Source organism: Notamacropus eugenii, chromosome 2, assembly GCF_028372415.1.
Source record: "Notamacropus eugenii isolate mMacEug1 chromosome 2, mMacEug1.pri_v2, whole genome shotgun sequence".
Classification (NCBI taxonomy): Eukaryota; Metazoa; Chordata; class Mammalia; order Diprotodontia; family Macropodidae; genus Notamacropus; species Notamacropus eugenii.
Genome location: NC_092873.1, coordinates 337,557,599 through 337,578,420, shown reverse-complemented (window position 1 = coordinate 337,578,420; position 20,822 = coordinate 337,557,599).

Below are 20,822 nucleotides of genomic sequence, written 5' to 3'. Positions count from 1 at the left end.
GAAAGGGTGATGCACTCAGAGAAGGGGAAATGGAGAAGCATAATGTGGAAAATTTTTTCACATAAAGAGGCACACAAGGAAGTGTAGAAGGGGAAATAGGGGTGTGGCAGACAATGCTTGAACCTCACTCTCATTGGAATTGGTTCACTTAGCTGTGTAACTTACCCAATAGGGAAACAGGAGAGGAAGGGAATAAGTGAAATGGAGGTGGGAGTTAGAGTTGTGGGGAGGGTGATAAAAAGGAGGGCAGATTAAGGGAGGAAGTAGTTAGAAGCAAAATAGACTTCTGAGGAGTGACAGGATAAAAGAGAAGGAAAAAAACAGAAGGAAATGGCGTGGAGGGAAATACATAGTAATCATAATTCTGAGTGTGAATGGGATGAACTCACTCATAAAACAGAATCAGAGAGCCAAATAGATTAGGAATCAAAATCCAATCATATGTTATTTTCAAGAGATGCACTTAAAACAGAAAGACCCACTTAAATACAGAAAACAGAAAGACACACACAGATTCTGCTGGATCAGAATCTAATAGGCTTCAGTAGAAGTAAAAAAGTCAGGGGTAGCAATCATGATCTCAGACAAAGCAAAAACAAAAATAGACTGAATTAAAGGGTATAATCATAACTAAAAAAGGAAGTAATCAAAATTACATTTTGCTAAAAGGTCCCATAGATCAAGGCTTCTTAAATTTTTGCCACTCCAGACCCCTTTGACACTTTTTAACTATGGGTTGCAACCTCATATGGAGTTTAAGAAGCACTGCAGGCCTAGACAATGAATTAATATCAAATATTAAATGAATTTGTAGCAAGTTTCTCTGATAAGTGCCTCATTTCTCATATACATACTGAGTATGGGACTGAGTCAAATTTATAAAAATAAAATCCATTCCCCAATTGATAAATGGTCCAAGGATGTATAAACAAGCAATTTTCAGAAGAAGAAATCAAAATTATCTATCATTTTATGAAAAAAATGTTCTAAATCACAATTGACTAGAGAAATGCATATTAAAACAAATCTGTAGTACCACCTCACACGTATCAGAAATGACAAATGGTGGAGGGAATGAGGGAAAAATAGGTACACTAATGAATTATTGACAGAGTATTGAACTGGTCCAACCATTCTGGAGAACAACTTAGAACTGAGGAGGGTTGGGGCGGGGGCGGGGGGGGGGGGGGCTGGATTCTAAGACATCCCCTCCTCAAAGACCAGAGTCCAGGGGCAGTTTATCTGGAATGAATTCAAGGACTCAAGTATTCTCAAAGTCAAGGTGGTGAAGATTTATTGGTATGTGGGAAAGAGTTCTTAGGGAACCTGCAATTTGAAAAGGGTACACGTAAAGTTTATATAGGATATTCTATAGAAAAACACCTGCCAAATATGCTAACTAGGTGATTTGGGGCAGAATTAGGGAGTGGTTAGTTCTTAAAGAAATATGCAATTTTAGTATTTACTGTTTAGGTATTTTACCCAGAATTCACCAGGAAATAGCCCAAGGTGGGGCTACATGGAAGTGTGGTTTTAGGCCTGAAATTTCACCAAATCAGCTAACAGGGCTGACTGAGAAATACCCAGGGTGCCCCCATCATTGTCTTGTTAGACAAGATAAATGCAAGGGAGTACACATATGTCTAAGTCTAGGATACATATGATTGGTAAATGAGTAATAAATATCTTTATGACCCAGTACACAGCCAGTTCAGCCAGTACACAGCTGATTCAAACTAATAAATTCTTTAGGTGCAGCTGGCTACTGTATCAGGAAAAGAGATAAAAGTTTTGCTGGGGCAGGCTGTCCTTGGGCTGGGGGGAAATTTCCAAGGACAGGCTAGGGAGAAATGTGATTTTTAGAGAGAAATGTGATTTTAGAATTGGGGTCCAAGGACCACAGCAGAACTATGCCCAAAGGGCTATAAAACTGCATACTCTTTGACCCACCATTACCACTACTAGATCTGTACCCCAAAAAGTTCAAAGAAAAAGGAAAAAAGTCCCATATGTACAAAAATATTTATAGCAGTTCTTTTTGTGGTAGCAAAGAATTGGAAATTGAGGCAATGCTCATCAACTGAGGAATGACTGAATAAATTGTGGCATATGATTGTGATATAAAAAATGACATTGGGGTGGTTTCAGAAAAACATGGCAAGACCTACCTGATCAGCTGTGAAAGACTTAGCTACTATACAGTGATCCAAGACAATTCCAAAGAAGTCATGATGAAAAAATGCTGTCCACCTCCAAAGAGAGAACTGATGAACTCAGTGCAAATCGAAATAGAATTTTCTTACTTTTTCTTGCTTTTAAAAAATGTAGCTAATATGGGAATGTCTTTACATGATTTCACATGCATAATATATAGACATATATTTACATATATATACATATGTATGTATATATATGTATATATATACATATATATGTTACTTACCTTCTCAATGGATGGGGGATGGGATGGGAAAGAAATTGGAATTCAGATTTGAAAAAGAAGATAATCTTAAAAATAAATAATAAATTTTTTAAGAGAAAGAAAACTAGAGGGGAAAAAATGGAGGTGTCTATTAGAGACAGCCTTTTCAAGAAATTTAGCCACAAAGGGCAGAAAAGATATGGGACAGCAGGGATAGAAGGATCTAGTGAGAGTTTTTTGAGGATGGGGAGACATAGGTATGTTTGGAGGAAGGAAGGAGCCAGTAGACAAATCAAGATTGAAAATAAGTGAAAGAGTAGGGGAGACAGAGGGGACAATCTATTGGAGGAGATGGGATGGGGTGGGATCACGAGCAGGTGGAGCGGTTAGCCTTGGTAAGGAGTAAAGCTACCTCATCCTGTGAGACAGGGGTGAAGGAAGATACAGTGAAATATGAATGATTTGAGATGGTGAAGAGGGGAGCTCACAGTAAATGGCATCAATTTTTTCTATAATATGAGCTAAGATTCTCAGCTTATAAGGGGAACCATGGGAGGTTTGAGGAGGGATAAAAAGATTTGGAAGAACTGCTGAGGAGAGTATGAGATGAGTTGATGAGGGTGGTACAATAGGATTGCCTAGCAGTAGTGAGAGCCCAACTGAGGTTGTGTAACATAAATTTATAGTGGACCCAGTCAGAGCAGTTGCATGATTTTCTCCACTTTTATTTTGCAGCATAGGTAGGTACAAAGGTGGTGAGAAGTGGGAGTGATCTAAGCCTGAGGTGTAATCATTGAAATGATAAGGGAGCTAGGGATTCAAGAAAGGAGGACAATGTAGAGTCAAATTGTTTCTCCAAGGGATCAAGATAGGGAAAAGAGAAGTGAGTAGTTAATGCAAGGCAGATAGCCTGGGAGAGAATTGAGGGGTCAAGGAATTAGAGGTCAAGGTGTAAATGAAGTGTAGAGCTTGAGAGGACGACCATCCTTCCAAACACTCAAGTTATGACTTCGGGGTCATCCTTGATTCTTTATTCTGAACCATGACTCATTTTGCACTCAGTTGTTAAATCAGATCATTTCTACATTGTTAGTCATAAGAACAAACCCCAAAACCTGAGTTTTAAAAAGAAATGTATTTGGTCATTTGGTAAAGGGAAGAGCCAGAAAAAGGTGTGGTTCCTTTCTGAGTCTCTGAGAAGTTCACATTATATAGGGTTCAGAGAAGAGTACCAGCACATGAACTGCATACAGCAGTTAAGCAATTTTGTAGAGAGGGCAGCTCCCAGCCTAGGTACTTTGAGATGTATATCAGTAAGCATAAACATTCAAATTTGGGGACCCCCAAAACAGAGCTGAACTCAGGAAGACCTGAGTTCAAATTTGACTTCAGACACTTACTGGCTCTGTGACCCTGGGCAAGTCACTTCACCCTATTTGCCTCAGTTTTCTCATCTGTAAAATGATCCAGAGAAGGAAATGGCAAACCACTCCAGGAACTTTGCCAAGAAAATCCCAAATGGGGCCACAAATTGTCCTGAAACAACTGAATAACACAACTGGACAACAACAATGAAAACACGAGTCTTGGGAGATAAATACATATATCATATTATATAAATATATAATTTTATATAAATTTTATATAAGCTTATATATAAATATATAAATAAATAAGACCTGGGTGGGAATTTAAACCTTCCCTGCAACTTTGGGCTTCCCAGCTTCCACAGAGTCTTTGAGGTCGGCTTCACCGTGGGGCCAGGGTTTGCTTTTGTTTTCTGTTTCCTTCCTTCCTTCCTTCCTTCCTTCCTTCCTTCCTTCCTTCCTTCCTTCCTTCCTTCCTTCCTTCCTTCCTTCTTTCTTTCCTTCCTTCCTTCTTTCCTTCCTTCCTTCCTTCCTTCCTTCCTTCCTTCCTTCCTTCCTTCCTTCCTTCCTTCCTTCCTTCCTTCCTTCCTTTCTTCCTTCCTTCCTTCCTCTCTCTCTCTCTCTCTTTCTTTCTTTCTTTCTTTCTTTCTTTCCTTCTTCTTTCTTTCTTTCTTTCTTTCTCTCTTTCTCTCTTTGTCTTTGTATCCCTAGAAACTAACACCATGCCCCATCTGTAGACATAGGGACTGGATTTAGGGTTTCACAGATGGGTAATCTCTCTTTTCAAGCAGGTTGGCACTTTCTTTGTGTTTTAGAGAGTTATCTAGACCTGTGGAGTCAAACTCAAAAAGAAAAGGGTCACTAAACCATACATAAGGATCCCTGCTGGTGCATATTGACTAAGAATTATCATTATTAATTAATATTAATTATTAGCAATTAATTAATATTAACATTATCTATGTTTTATTGTATGTTTATTTATCTTATTAAATATTTCCCAATGACAGTTTAATTTTGTTTGGTTGTGTTTGATACCTCTGACCTAGAGCACTGAGTGATGCTTGTTGATTAACTGATAGACTGATGCAGAACCATAGAGCACTTCAAATATGGAGTAACTTTTCTCAGAGCGCCTCAGGTGCTACAATTAATTATAGAGAGGGCCAATCAGCATAGGTATGCTGTATTGGCTGAGACCTATTGTCTTTTCCACTGGACTGCAGTGGGCCCCTAGACCTACTTCTAGCTTCTCTTGATGTTGCTTGTCCTTTGTTTCTAAAGAGGACCATAGTGTCAGGGAGGTGATGCTATGACTTGCAAGTGAATTGGCTTTAAGTGAGGCAGGAATTGTGCAAAGTCACCAGCCTCACTTTTTCCTCCAGAGTCATCTGGTTCCAATGGACAGATATAGATCAGGACAACTGGAGATGACTCCATGGCTATCCTATGACTACTTGGTCAGCAGAGATGACCCTTCCCTTACCCATCCTATGGCCATCAGTTACTCCTGACTTCAGGAGAGTCAAGATACAGGTCTATCAACCAATGAAATTTTACTCTGCCTCATCTGTACATCTGCGTATCAAGTGTAAGACCACTGGATTTGAAGTCAAAAAGCCTGTGTCTGACTCTCACTTCTGTTTTTTGCTAATTGTATGACCTCAGGCAAATCATTTTGCCTAAGACTCAGTGGTCTCACCTGTAAAATGGGGATTATGATGCTTATCCAGCCCAACACACCAGGATATTGTATGGATCAAGTGAGATAAAATACCTATTAGACACATTACATATTACATAAGTTGTCCCCAAAATTTTAGTCTTTAATGGCTTGAAACTGCACAAAGACTTTTGGGACACATGTGTAACTGTAAGCTGTTATTATTTTGCCTACTGGGACCTACCCTCCTCCACCAGCTCTGCCTCCCACCCCAAAGAATGGTCTAGAGGGAAAGTGATTATATGTGTATATGAACCCAAGCCATTACCAGTGTGACCCAAAGTTCCAGATAGGTAGGGATTAACACTATCTACTTAATATTTCTTTGTTTGGAAATTCTAGGGAATTTATATTAGTTGGAGTTTGTTAATATGATTTTTAAAAAGAAAATTTATTTAAAAGAAATTCTAAGAAATTTCATTTCACAGTTTATATTACAAACTCTTCTCTTGTTTTGGAGATGTAAAGCGTGGGCCCTAATTGCTAGCTATGTACACACACATACACACACACATATGCACACACCACATCTACTTGAAAATAGTTTCATCAGGAGTGGTTAATGGTTTTTTTTAATGCTCTTCTCTGGTCTTGTTTTAAGAAAGTAAGCATCAGTGTTTATAAGATGTCTTCTTTGACCCTGATTGGTTTCTCCTTCCAGAGAAACTGGTCCCCCCCATTTTCCCCTTTCAGCCCCTTCCCTCCAGTTGTGCTGACTGACACATTGCGTGTCAGAAAGAGCTGTTCACTGGAAGCCTAAGGCACTGCCTTCGAGCGTGGATGATAGCTAACATGGTGTTCATTCAGGGCCCTGACAGGCGCTGATGGATTTAGCTTCCTAGTCAAGCAGCTTTGGGAAGATACAATGGGGAGCATTGTTCAAGAGGGCAGGCCTAGGCCTGTTAACCCACTCATTTACCTGATGGTGGGAGACAGGTGTATCACACACACTCTGCATGCCAGAGCCAAACTGCAGCCTGGTGGTTAAGATCTCGCCTTTGTTCCCCTGGGCTAGGCCAACAGACACAGATGTGGGGGAGGGGGAGGAAGGTATCCAGAACATCATTCTCTCCTGGGAAATCTGCCCTAAACCTTTTTCTTGGTTTGCTCCTCTGAGGATTATACTTCAAAACCGAGTTTTGATATGGGGGTGGGGAGGGAGGGGGAAGGAAGAGAGCACAAGTTCTGGCTCTGTGTATTGTTTTATTAGTAATGAGGAGAGAACTGGGAGTCCTGGGCAGAAGGGGGGAGGAGGAGCCCAGTGTGAAATCTCTGATTCCCCACCATTGATTACTGTCACTTTTCTGGCTGTATACTTGCTGGCATATTTCATTCTCTCTGACATTTGAATAGTAGCAACTCTGTCTCCTGCCCAGGTTGATTCACCCTTCTTTATGGTAGTATGTTGAAAGGGAGATTCTTCCTTTAGGCTTTTCACCCAAATTAACGAGGCAAAACTCAGGACAAAGAATTAAGAGGAGTTTATAATAAGTACACCAAGGTAGCAACATGTTGACAGGCTGATCATTGAAGACAAGCCTCAGCTTCAAGGTGGGGCCAGCTTTTACTGGGAACTTTAAAGACAATTTGGATAGGTCCACCTCAGCAAAAGAGGTTGTGCCCTTGCATCTCAGTTCCTCCCCAAGGTAGCAAGGACGTGACAATTTGCAGGTAGGGGTACATATGTCATAGATGGGGTGCATGACAAAGAGCAGTTAGGGCAAAAAGTGGCAGACTCGGTGTTGTTTTCCCCAATAGCCTTCCCTAACGTTGATTGACAAGAGGGTCTAGGAACAATGGGTCACTGAGTCAATATAACTTTCTTTCTTTTTAAAAAATTTATTTTATTTTCAACTCACAGAACAAAACAAGCATTTCTGTAACATAGTACAATAAAAATTGTAATTGCACATGAATCTGCAAATCTACCATGGACAACTTGCTATTCTCTCCAATAACTAAACATTGGAGATAGCATCAAATTTGAGTCATTCAGATGACTTGGGCATTCTGTTTGGTTGTAATTGGTTGGTTGTTGTCCTTCCTTCTCGGACAGGACCAAAATGACATCACCATGATAAAATGAAGTTTCAGTGTGTCCAACTATGGCTGCTCAGAGCAATACAAGCTCGGAATGCTCTACCACAGGTTGGGCACAGATAGTCCGTGTGAATTCTGTGATCTTAAGCAAGACACTGAGCCTCAGTTTCCTCATTCTATATATATAACTTTTCCCTTACTCCACTCCTTCTGAAGGAGAGCGGAGCTATGGGAAGACCAAGTTAGAGAACTTGGATTGCCTCAGACGCTGTGGACCTTCCAGGTTCTTGTAACCCTGAGAGAAGAAATTTCTGCAAAGAAGCAGAGATAGTCAAGTGGGACAGAGAGAGAGAGGGTTGAGAAAACTATGGAACTCCGTTTTGGATAAACTAAGTGGGGAGCAGACTAATGGTTAGTGACCATCATTTTCCTGAAATATATGAGCAGAAGAGGATGGAGATTTGAGAGTAGAACGAGAGCCAAGAAGGGAACCAGACATGAGCTAGGCATTGACAGCCTGAGACTGGAACTGAGGAATTGAGAGCAGAGTAGGTAAAACATCAAATATGTGGTTGATGGGGTGTCCAAGTACAATCCACAGAACTTTTCTTCCCCCTCAATTCCTGGAGAAAGGAAGTCACCCTTTGTTTATCTGTCCAACTAGTTACTTCCTGAGTTGGGAAGACCTGAGTTCAAATGTGACCTCAGATATTTACTGGCAGTGTGACCAGTGAAGTCATATACCCTCAATCTGTGTCAGTTTGCTCAGCTACAAAAGAGGGATAATTATAGCACCTCCATGCCAGGGTTGTTGTGAGCATCAGATGAGATAATCTTTGTAAATCAATCAGCTCAGGGCCTGGCATATAGTAGGCACTTCTTTATTTCCCTCTTCTCTCCCTTCCTTCCTCCCTCTCTCCCTTCTTCCTTTATTCCCTTATTTCCTTCCTTCTTCCCTCCTTTTTTCCTCCCTTTCTTTCCCCCTTCCTTTCCTCCCACTACCAACAGTTAGGAGAAGTGGGGAAGGAAGCAAAATTATTTGTCTCCCTTCCCCTTCCCCCTTGGTTAAAGCTAATGCAGCTCACATGTGAAAGTTTTATTATGTCATTCATTCATTCATTTGCTTACTTATTTATTTTTTCTGTGTTACTGGTAGCTTCTTTTAAACTATGTAGCCATTTACCATGAGCTTGTCTGCCTCAGTGGAGTAGGATTGCCTCATAGCATTTTTGTCTTCCAGCTCAAGCAACATCTTTAACATGAAGGCTTTCCTGTTCACCTCAACTACCTCTCTACCTCCCTAATGACCATGTATTTGACTATTTTGCATTTCTTTGTACAAATTCTTTTTATGTTTGTTATTTTCCCCATTAGAAGGTAAGTTCTGGATGAGTAGGGATTATTTCATCCATTGTATCCCAGAGCCTAGCATAGTACCTGGCACAGTTTTTGTTTTTCAGTAGTTTCAGTCTTGTCCAACTCTTCATGATCCCATTTGGGATTTTCTTGGCAAAGATACTGGAGTAGGTTTGCCATTCCCTTCTCTGGCTCATTTTACAGATGCAGAAACTGAGGCAAACAGAAATAAGTGACTTGCCCAGAGTCACATAGCTAATAAGTGCCTGAGGCCAGATTTGAACTCAGCACCCTGGCATCCTATCCACTGTGCCACCTAGCTGCCTCCCAAAAATGATTAGGCAGGTTACTGTTGTTTGTCCTTTTTTCTCAAAAATGATTAGGCAGAGGTAAATAGTAGATAGTTAATAAATGTTTATTGAGCCAAACTCAACAGGGAAGAATAGATTTTCTCCCCTCAGTACAAGCTGGGGTGGTAGCAACCAAGTCAAAGAAAGAGAGACAGACAGGAAGACAGACAGAGAGACAGACAGGGAGAGAGACACACAGAGACAGACACACAGAGAGAGAGAGGAGAGAGAGAGAGAGAGAGAGAGAGAGAGAGAGAGAGAGAGAGAGAGAGAGAGAGAGAGAGAGAGAGAGAGAGAAAGAGAGATATTTTGCTATTTTAATAACATTTCATAGTGGATATATATTCAAATCATATCCTAAATTTCTTTTTGAATTCAGAGATCTATCAAGGAAATGAGTAGAGGACTGAAGTGAGGGGAGGGACCTAGCTAAGTTTGCTCCCCCATCTACTAGTTTTGCCTTTTGTCAAAGGAAGGACCCCTGAAACACAGGCTACAGGGTCTCTTTCTTGGAAAGACCACTCAGCCTCCACTCCACCCCAGGACAGCTAGATATACCAGAGGGATAACAAAACTGGCTTCCTATAATTCCAGTTGCATTTAATCAAGACCTTCTCTAAATGGATCCTAACACATGCCAACTATTGGATCCTAAAAGATATCAACTAATCTCATGAACAAGATTTGGGCTAAACAATCTAGTCACTTGAAAATTTGAATTTTGATAAATGATAGGAAGTGGAGCAGGGTAAGTGAAGGGAAAATGTAAAGTCATGATATGAAAGGAAAGACTCCTAAATGAGATAATGGAGGTAAAAGCCTTTGCAAACTTTAGAGCCTATAAAAATGTTAGTGACTATTATTATTGTCATCTAATTCAATTCCTTACCTCCAACCAGTACTTCACACTGAGATCTTCTGAAACAAGACTTTTTCCTCTTCTTTAATAAATGAAATGAATAAATACAAGTGGAATTGGGAGGAGAAAGGGAAATTAAAAGCCTCTTTAGTCATCTGTTCTAGCTGGAATGTGACCAAGCCATAACGATTGCTTCCTCCAGAGTAATAACTTCTAAAAGAAAGCTTCTACCAGAAATTTAAATGAAAAGAGATTATACATTTCTGTGCCTGGCTCTTCATCCTTTCCCATCTTCTTCTGGCTTCCTTACTTTAAAAATGCTTTTTGTGTATTATATAGATATTTCTGTTTCCTTCACTACCCCCCCCCCCCCCCCCCCATTGAATCTTCTTTTGTAACAAAGACAGTTAGGCAAAAGTGAAGGACAGCATAGTTGATGTTGCAAATCTCACTTCTAGAACCCCACCTATCTAGGAAAGAAGGAGGTATAGCTGATGACCTGTTCTTTAGGATTTAGATTTGTGTTTGCAATTAAACTGGGTCTGACTGCCTCTTCAAGGGGTTTCCCTTTATCTGACCCCATTTGGGGTTTTCTTGGCAAAGATACTGAAGTGGATTTGCCATTACAATAGTGTAACTACTGATTTATATTGTTCTACTAGTTCTTCTCTCTTTACCCTGCATCAGTTCATATAAATCTTCCCATGCATTAATGCATTGTTGGTGGAGTTGTGAACTGATTCAACCATTCTGGAGAACAATTTGGAGCTGTACCCAAAGGCAAGCAAATTTTGATCCAAGAATACCAGTACTAGGTCTGAATTTTTTTTAAAGGGGGAAAGGACCTATTTGAACAAAAATGTTTATAGCAGCTCTTTTTGTGGTGGCAAAGAATTAGAGACTGAGGGGATGCCCATCAATTGAGGAAGGCTGAACAAATTGTGGTATATGAATTTAATGGAACACTATTGTGCTCTAAGAAATGACTAACAGGCAGATTTCAGAAAAACCTGAAAAGACTTACATGAGATGCAAAGTGAAGTGAGCAGAACCTGAAGAACATTGTACACAGTAATAGCAATATTGAATGATGATCAACCATGAATGACTTAGCTATTCTCACCAATACATTAAGCCAATACAATTCCAAAGAATTCATGATGAAAAAGTTAGCCACATCCAGAAAAAGAACTGATGGAGTCTGAATACATGCTGAAGCATACTATTTTTCATTTTCTTATTTTTTCATAGTTTTTTTCTTTTGTTCTGTTTCTTCTTTCACAACAAGACTAATAGAAAAATGTATTTTATGTGATTGCACATACATAACCTATATCAAATTGCTAACCATCTTAGGGAGGAGGGAAGGGAGGGATGGAGGGAGAAAATTTGGAAATCAAAATTTTTTAAATGAGTGTTAAAATTGTCTTTACATGTAATTGGGAAAAAATAAAATATCATTTAAAAAAAATTTTTCCATGCTTCTCAAAAATTTTTAATAGTCTTGGTTTTTTTTGTTTTTTTTTTGCTAGGCAATAGTATTCCATTACATTCACATGCCACAGCTTGTTCAATCATTCACCCAAACTATAGGCACTCATTTTGTTTCTATTATTTTGCTACCACTAAAAGTGTTGTCATGAAAACACTGGTATATACTAACCTCATGGTCCCTTTTTTGTTCTTCTCCTCTTCCATCTAGCAGTAGAGCTGGAGTTGTTTAAGATGCTCAAGAATTGAGCCATAGAGTAGAAAATTAGAGGCAAGAGGCTCCTATACTTCATCAAGAGAAGTTTTTAGACCTAAAGACAGATTCTGGACAATTGGAAAGGAAGTTAGGTAGTTCCATCCCAATAGGTCTCTAAGATTTGGATAGACAGCCAACTAGTACCCTGGGATTTCAAGTTAGAAGGGCTCTTAGAGATCATCTAGTCCAAACCATACCATTTTATAATCAATCAATGATTTATTAAGTGCCTACTATGTGCCAGGCACTGTGCTAAGTGTTAGAAAGCAAAAAGGAAAAAACAAAACACTGAAGCCCAAAGAGAATAAATGACTTGTCCAAGGAGGGTCACAAATTTGGGATTTGAAGGCATCTCCTCTGATTTCAAGGTTGATGCCCTTTCCACAATACCAGCCAGGTTACCTGTTACTGGTCTTCCTGATTGTAGTAAGTTGTCCTGATCTATGTCTCACCCCTGGGCCCATATGACTCTGGAGGAGAAAATGAGGATGACCCTCCCTTTCTTAAATCCAATTCACTTGTTTGTCATGGCATCAACTCCCTGATGTCATGATGTTTGAGAATGAAGGACAACAGTCTCCCTTGTTTTCCATCTCTTGGTTATGAAAGGTACCTCTATTTTCTCTAATTTTCTTAAAATATTTTCTTTGATATGTGGGGCTCTCATACATTTTGAAATATAGCATTGCATTCTGGACCGTCTCCAGTCAGTGTGATGAGTATCTGGTCACCATATCGAGATGGCTCAGGAGGAGAAAGTCAAGTGCAAGTCATGTCATCATATCTCTGATGTCATGGTCTTCTTCAAAAAGAAAAGGATGAACACACACAAGATGATCTAAATGATCTCTCAAGTCTCAGTCCACCTCTAAAGTTCTCTGATTCTGCATGAACAAGAGTAATTTAGATTGGCTTGCAGATGGCTCAGGGTCTGATCTCTGATGAAGAGTTGACTTGACAGGTCTGTAGTACATCTGAAGATCCGATCCTGGGAAGCCTGAAGTCCCTTCTAATCCAACTCATTTTCTTGCTCGTCTATTTCTTCTGTCTCTATCACCTATGGAGATGAAAATTATTCTTGACTTTCTTTCCTTGAAAGCTATAAGACTCTCTGTTCTCCGGATGGAAACAGCCCCTATTCCACAGCTTAAACTCTGTCGGTTAAAGCTGAACCTGGAGATAGGACTGAGCATTGTTTGGTTGGTGTGGAGTGGTCATGGAGAGTTGGCACTGTGATGGTAGGGCTCCCAGTAAAACTGGCACCCTCATAAACATCTGTTGAAAGAGAGGGAACACACACCTTCAGTGGAAAAAGAAATACTCAAGACAAGAAAGGAAGAAATTAAGGGCTATCTCTTTAAGTTGGTAACAAGAACAATACCACCTCTCCCTGCCCACATTTCAAAGAAAACTGGAAGCTTAAGGGATCAGAGAGAGAGGAGTCCTCTCTCACAATCCAAATCCACTTCTCCCCCTCCCCTCTTTTCTTTTCTCCATCTCTCCCTGTCTCTTTCTCTCCCTCCCTCCCTCCCCCTCTCCCTTTTCTTCTCCCTCCCTTCCTTTCTCTTTCCTCTCTCTTTTTCCTTTCCCTGCCACTCTCAGCTCTGCAGGAACAAGTGCTGTTTTATTGCCAGTCATTCGAGAGCTTTACAAAGGAGACCTTTGTAAAGCTCTCTTCCAGATGTTGAGTGTTTAGAGAAAATGCAGAGCAGAAGGAACCTGCCTCTCCCATGCTCTATTATCAGAACAAAGAAGCCGAAGTGAGTGGGCAGGACTTTGCTAGTTCCACTCTAGGGTGTTGGGGTTCCCTGAAGGTTGCTTTGGAAAATCTTGGGTGTACACCAGTGGTGTCAAACTGAAATAGAAACTCTACAAACTACATATTGAGTTTGGAAATGACAAATTAACATTATCTATATTATATTGTATTTTTATTTAGTTTTGTTAAACATTTTCCAATTATATTTTAATCTATTTGGGATTACATTTGGGAATTTTGCTGACAATGCTGACCAGCAATGAATTCATCGCCTCTGGTATACCCTCAGTGAGATCAAAGGAAAAGGGAAAGGACCTACATATTTGAAAAATATAACAGCTCTTATTGTAGTAGTAAAAAACTGGAAACAAAAGACATTTTTACTGATAAGGATGTCCATTAACCAAGGAATGGTTGAGCAAATTATGGTGCATGGATGTAATGGAATATCACGGAGTTATTGTAAGAAATTACAAAATGGGTGGTGTCAGAGAAACCTGAGAAGACTTGTGAGAACTGATTCTGAATAATTAAGCAGAACTCAGAGAATGATTTCTGCAAGAACTTATATCACAAAGACAAACAACTTTAAAAGAACTTTAAAAGAACAATGCAATGATCCACCAGGTTTTCAGAGTACCTACCGCTGATGAAACATGCCACACATTTCCTAACAGAAAGGTGACGGATACAAGATGCCTAATGAAACACACATTTTTGGGTATGGCCAAAGGAGGAGTGTTTTACTTGATCATGTACATTTAGTACTACAAGTTTATTGGTTTGTTTATTTGTTTTCCGTGGGGTTGGGGGGGGAGAGAAAAATATTCATTGAAAACGTTTTTTTCTAAAAGGAAAGTGTTAGGTATACCATTTTTTCATCTACAAGTGTTTATTGGCAGTGCATCATGTGCCTAGCCCTGCATTTGATGTCACCTAGGTATGAGTTCAGATTCTAGCTGTGGAGTCTTGAGGAAATCAGACTCTCTTCAAGCTTCACTTTCCCCATCTATAAAACTGAGATAATAGTGTTTGCACCAATCAAGCCCTACTTGTGGCATGGAAATAAATTTGGCAGTAAGGCCTTAAACTCTAAGTTCTCTTTTTGTAGAGGTGGTTGGGATTAAGTGACTTGTCCAAGGTCACACAGCTAGTGTCTGATACCAGATTGGAACTCAGATCCTGCTGACTCCAGGGCCAGTGTTTTATGCAATGTGCACCTAGCTGCCCCTCTGGCTTAATTTCTTAAGCTTCAAGTGCTACATCTAGCACTTACTAGCTATATGATAGTGGGAAAATTGCTAGGTCAGTGGTCTCCAAAATCAGAGCTGTGGCCTTAGCCTGAGAGAGTCATGGTCTGACCTCAAGGGATCTCTGTGATCAACCAATCAGAAGTTCTGAATCACATCCAGACATCCACCCCCTCCTCCCATAGTCAATTGTGGGGGGTTGTCTACAACTCAACTGTGCCTACCTCTATCCCTCAATATCCTCCCATGTGAGTTTCCACCCACCCTCCACTTTTGTAGCAGAGATTCCCTCTGGAGACTTCGAATTACCTAACTGCTACTTGGGCATCCACAACAGCAAATGTGGAGGTGTCACCTGGAAAATTCCTTCCCTTCCCCCCCCACCTTCTCAGCATATCCACCCACTGTCCGTCAGACCCCTTCATTGCTGTAGCAGGCTTCTCCTAGAGACTGGGCTCTAACTCCAAAGTAGTCGATGTTCTGAAGTTACAGGTCTAACCGTGTTTACCCAGTAAACTCCAGGGGCTATTTGTGAATCTAAGATCAAATGTCATTTCATCTTTAACTCATCTTTTAAAGAGTTTTTTGTTTTACAATATACATAATTATTGGTATGGTAGTACATGTGCATTATATATAAATATACGTGTATTGGGAGTATGTGTTCAAAAGTTTGTTTTGTTTTGTTTTATTGATAGGGGTATGTAATCAAAAACATGTGAATGCTACCACCCTTTACAACCCTCTAAGAATATAATAGATAAATTGTTGGTTTGCATTAGTGGAGGGATTTTCCACACTGGGAATTTCAAAAAAAAAATGAAATGTCAGCTCCAGACCTTGACTCCCCATCCACCCCAACCCCCCTCCCCCAAAGGCTATTAAAAGTTGATGATACCCAGGTAGACTACGCAGATGTTAGTGGTACCAGAAGAGTCCTTGACTCCAAATATCTCCCTTGATAGCAATTCACTAGTGCCAGTTCCTTCCTTTGTGTTAACACTCCTGGGAAGAACACCAGATTTGGAGTAAACCAGCCTAGTTTCTAATCCCTGCTCTGATGCTTGTTAACCTTGGGAAAGTTACTACCCTCTCCGAGTTTCAGTTTCTTCATCTGTAAAATGAAAGGGTTAATCTTTCTTCTTAAAAAGGAGATCTCCAAAGGCCCTTCCACTTTTAACTCAATCCTAAAATCCTAGGTGAGTGAAGGGAGAGATTAGAGAGAGCTAGAATAGACAGAAAAAACTTTTGCTCATTGGTCCTGATGAGAAGGAGGATTTCATTCAGCAGTTCTGTGAATATACCTCTGGGCAAAGGAGAAGAACTTTTCAACATTGAGGATTTAGAGTGAGTGGGCCTCTCCCACTTCTTTGTAGCTAACTAGGTAGGGCATGGGGCAAGGCTTAGGCCCCAAAGCCACCCAACTGGTCTTTTCTCTTTATCTATGAGCCATCAGGGAGCCAAGACCTCTGCCTCCTGTGATTGATTGCTCTGTACCCAAGAGGAGTCTGCAGAGGAAGTTCAATAATTAATTTGCCCTAATTAAACTTGAGATTTCTGTCTCCAGCAGCAGATAAGCAAAGAGAGAGAGCTAACACAGGAGGGGAGATTTTGACAAACGGTTATATATTGCATACCAAGCTGATTTATGGTCATGATATGAAGTCTATTCATAGCTGATTGTGGCAATCACATTCAGGTATCTGGAAGATCTAGGAAGGAAGGCGTCCACTGGCATGAGAAGGGAAATTCCAGGGAGTCAGAATTTTTCCACAAAGCCTACTGGAAGACTAGTGGGAGTAACAGGCCAGTAGAAGAGGCATAGTAGAGGAGGTAGGTTTCCTACTGTTATGTCCTACCTAGGCATGGGAGGAAGGCAGCAGCTGGAATCTCTACAGTTTGATTGGCCAACATAAGAAGAAGGCTTGTCTGTTGGCTTTTAGAGATGCCAGTTTTGTAGTTTACAAAGAGAATTTTTAAAATAGTGAGAAGTAATGAACTGTGTTCCAGTTCCACAAAGAATGGCCAAAAGGAATTCCATTTATATATTTGCATAATGCTTTAAGGTTTGTATGGACTTTGGAAAGTGGGAAGTCTTCACATGCTTGGGGGAGACGTGGTACCTGAAACAAGATCTGTTGAGTGCTTAAAGCTTGGTCAGATGTTGAAGATGCCAAGGCCATCCACTGCATCCAGGGCCATCGGCAATCATCCTGACTTTTGTCTTGCCAGTAGACTTTGATGACTCTGGAAGAGACAATGAAGCTGAAGACCCTGCAACTCTGCCTCACTTAAATCCAGTTCACTACTGAGTAAGCACATTACCTCTTTAAAAACAAAGGAAAATAACAACAGCAAACATTTATAAAACCCTTAACAAATATTGTCTCATTTTATCCTCACAACAACTCTGGGAGACAGGTGCTATTATTACCTCCATTTTATAGTAAAGGAAACTGAGTCAGGGGTAAGTGACTTACTCAGGGTCACACAGCTGGTAAGCAACTTTACCTAATAATTCTGGAATTTGGCTAAAATATCCCTTGGTGTTTTCATTTTGGGATCTCTTTCAGGAGATAATTGGGGGATTCTTTTGATGACTCTTTTACTATTTGGTTCTAGGACCTCAGGACAGTTTTCCTTGATAATTTCTTGGACGATGATGTTGAGGTTCTTTGTTTGAACATGGCTTTCGGGTAGACCTTAAATGATCTCTCATGGATCTATTTTCCAGGTCAGTTGTTCTCCCAATGAGGTATTTTATATTTTCTTCTGTCTTTTCATTCTTTTGATTTTGTCTGACTGAATCTTGATGTCTTATTAGCTTCCACTTGCTCTATTCTAATTTTTAATAAATTGTTTTCTGCAGTTAGCTTTTGTACCTCCTTTTCCATTTGGTCAATTCTACTTTTTAAGGAGTTCTTTTCTTCAGTCAGTTTTTGTGGCTCCTTTTCCATTTGGCTAGTTCTACTTTTTAAGTAGTTTTTTTCTTCAGTGGACTTTTTTCCCATTTGGTCAATTGTATTTTTTAAGGAATTGTTTTCTGCTGTCAATTTTTGTCCTTTCTTTTCCAAGTTGTTGACTCTCTCCTTAATATCTCTCATTTCCTTATCCAATTTTTCTTCTACCTCTCTTATTTGACTTTTAAAACTCCTTCTTGAGCTCTTCCAAGAAGACTTTTTGAGCTTGAGATTAGTTCATATTCTCCTTTGGGATTTTGGGTGTAGGCATATTGGGAATACTGCCCTCTTCTGAATTTGTATATTGATCTTCCCTGCCCTCATAGAAACAAGCTATGGTCAGTGTCTGCTTCTGCTTTTTGCTCATGGTGTTTGCCTAATTTCTGACTTTTAGAGTTGGGCTCTCCTGCTGAAGTGCAGGGGGCACTGCTGTGTGCTGAGGCCTCAGGTGCTGGCAGCTAGAGGCTGTAGGAGTCAGGCAGCTTTCCTGGTGCTGAGCTGGGATCCTGGTGGTGGTGGCTGGCATGTACTAAGGCCATGTGGAGTTTTTCTGTGTTCCCCCGAGGCTGTGCTGAAGTTCACAGGGTGGGAAGGGTCTGGCCAATGGAGGACATCTGCTTACCTGGGGCTGCACTGAAGCATGGGGAGGTTTGGTGGTTCTCCAGTTTGGAGTCAGCCCAAGGCACTTGGGCATCCTGGTGTTGGAGTTTGCCTGCTCCACCACCCTGGGGCTCAGGATCTTCCACTGGTTTGCTGAGGTGGGGCTTGCCAGGATGTCTTCAAGTCTTAGACTGTGCTCCCCTTCCACTAGAGCAAGAGAGACTTTTCCCACTGATCATCCAAGCCCCCTGGGCTAATAGAATGTTCCTCTCCATTTTTCCACTTGCTTCGCTGTTCCAGAATTTTTCCTGGGATGACGTTTTCTAGGTTTTGAGAGGTCAGTAAGGGAGAGTCAGTGTGACTTACGACTTACTCTGCCATCTTGGCTCCGGGAAGCCTGCTAATTAAGCAATTGAGGTAGAATTTGAATTCTGCTTTCCTTGATTCCAGGTCTGATACTTTGTCCCCTGGGCCAGCTGGGAGATATAAACTCTGAACGGCGAAAAAGAGGAATTTAAGTTAGATTTGAGGAAGAACTTACTTCAAGAACAGGAAAGAAATTCATCAGTCCTAGACCCTGGAGCTGGTAGGGATCTTAGAGATTTTTTAATCTAGCCTCATTTTGTAGATTATAGAAAGAAGGAAGGAAGGAAACGAGCATGTATGAAGCACCTACTATGTGCCAGGCACTAAGCTTAGTGCTCTATAAATATCATCTCATTTGGTCCTCACAACAACCATGGAGGGTAAGTGCTGTTATTATCCCCATTCTCCAGTTGAGCAGACTGAGGCAGACAGAGATTAAGTAACTTGTCCAAGGTCACATAGCTAAAATCTACCAGATTGGAATTTGGGCCTTGTTGATTCTAGGCTAGGCTCTCTATCCACTAACTGCCTCTTTTTGTTGCTACTCAGTTGTTTTTTGGTCATGTCTGATTCTTTGTGACCCCATGTAGGGTTTTCTTGGCAAGGATACTAGGATGGTTTGCCATTTCCTTCTCCAGCTCATTTTTCAGATAAGGAAGCTAAGGCAAACAGGGCTAAGTGATTTTCCCAGAGTCACACAGCTAGTAAGTGTCTGGGGCTGGAGATGAGTCTTCCTGACTTTAAGTCTGACCCTCTATCTGTTGTGCCACTTAGCTGTCCTATCTGTCTCAAATAAGTGATATTTGTCTATAATGGCTTAAGACTGCACTAAGATTTTTGGGACACCCAAGGTACTTTCCATGTATTATTTCATCTGATCCTTACAACAACCCAGTGAAATTGCCACAGTTATATCATTATCTCCAGGTAGGCAAATTGATTTTTGGCCTCCTCCTCCATCAAAGATAGCCTGGAATATAGTCACAAGGTATTAAGTATGTATTAAACTAACTGATGTAATTAAAGGGACCAACTCTGCAAACTAAGCACATAAAGTAGCCATGCCCTCAGGGGGCTTTAAACTGTTTAATCCCAGAGAGCTGAAGACATTGCAGAGTACAACTGCCTAAATAGTAGAGGAAGAAAGGATAGGATTTCTCAGTCTTGGTCCAATCCCCTACCTCTCCTCCTATTAGCCAAGTAACTTTGAAGTGGATCTACTCAACCAGTAGGGAGGAGAGGTAAGGCTTGGGACGGGGTCTCTGAAGAAAGTTGCTGCTTTCTTCTTTGAGTGACTGCCTTTCTGTATTCAATGGAGAACCCCTGGCAGCAAAGAAGAGAGCCTGCTATAGACAGAAGCAGACCCTGAGAACCTAACTGAGCACCTTGACCAGCAGAGACATTAACACCCAAAGGCAGCTTCATAAAGAGTTGTGAGTTGCCTTTGCTGCATGTGTATCTGACACATGTGCAATGGTGTGTTGGCAAATGTTGAATGGCACTCTAAACAAAACACAGACAGCTATTGTGATGAAGAGAAGAACTCTTGAAGTCATTGAACATTTAACAAATGCCTTAACACTGTAAAAAATATGCCATAAGGATATAATGACACAACTTCTCTGAACCTTGTCACCATTTGGAAGTACACCTGTGTAACAGTAAGGACCCCAGCATACACAGGAGGGCCCGCTGTACATGTTCTTAGATCTGCTTTCTAAAAGGAAAGAAACTTTTGAGGGGTCAACAATTGACTTTAATCAAACACATGTATCATTCACTTTTCAAGGGAAAAAATCAACACCCTGAACTTCAGAGAAAATACAAACAGAAATTACAAAAAGAAAAACCAACAGATAGGGCTTCCAACTGTCTGACCATAGACAATATATATATATATAGATATATTATATATATCTATATATATAGATATATCTATATATAGATCTATATCTATAGATCGATCTATCTATCTATCTATCTATCTATCTATCTATCTATCTATCTATCTATCTCATTACCA